The sequence below is a fragment of the Dreissena polymorpha genome, chromosome 8 (genome assembly GCF_020536995.1).
Source record: "Dreissena polymorpha isolate Duluth1 chromosome 8, UMN_Dpol_1.0, whole genome shotgun sequence".
In the NCBI taxonomy this organism is placed as follows: Eukaryota; Metazoa; Mollusca; class Bivalvia; order Myida; family Dreissenidae; genus Dreissena; species Dreissena polymorpha.
This window is the reverse complement of record NC_068362.1, coordinates 43,700,187-43,700,933: the sequence shown is the minus strand read 5'-3', so window position 1 is coordinate 43,700,933 and position 747 is coordinate 43,700,187.

The following is a 747-nucleotide window of genomic DNA, read 5'->3' as shown; positions in this document are numbered from 1 at the left end:
TTTATGCAAATGAATACAAAGGAAACTGAAAATAGTTTTAACGGTATGTCAATAATAAGAAGGGAATGCACTGTTTCCTAAACGTGTATTGTTAATAGTGATTATTTATTCACACGCTTTCTATATCTTATTGTATGAGTCGTCTAAACTATCTATGTTTTGTTTGTCATTTAAACCAACAGTAAGTAAATGCGTTAAACCAACGGAGTGAACACATATGTACTCGTAAATTGTCAATGGTCGGTATTTTGGCATATTTTGTATTGTGGCTCTTTATTTTGATTTCACTAATATTCATGTTTATTTGAATTTAAATGCAGGCCTTTTCTTTTTTATGCTCACATTCTTCCGTGATGTGTTAATGGAATGCATGCCGACATGAGGTAGAATTAAAGTGTTACTACAACATGCTTTTTAAAGACATAAATTGAACCCTACGGTCAGCATCCAAATAGTAAATGCATGTATGCTTTCTTAGATACCAAATCAAGCAACGCTCATAATAACATTAAAACGTAATTTAGTTGGGTGTTTAAGTGAACACTTGCACGTTCTAACGAATCGAGTAACACATCTGAATGTATGCTTTTAATTTAGCCATTGACATTCTTTATTCACAAGTGCATTCCCGTAACGTTCTCTAAAATAGTGCGCTTATTCCCTCAAAAAAAAACGTCTGCATGTATTGAAAGAGCATTGCAATTTTATACCGTATTTAATACCGAGCAAAACATAAAACAATTACAC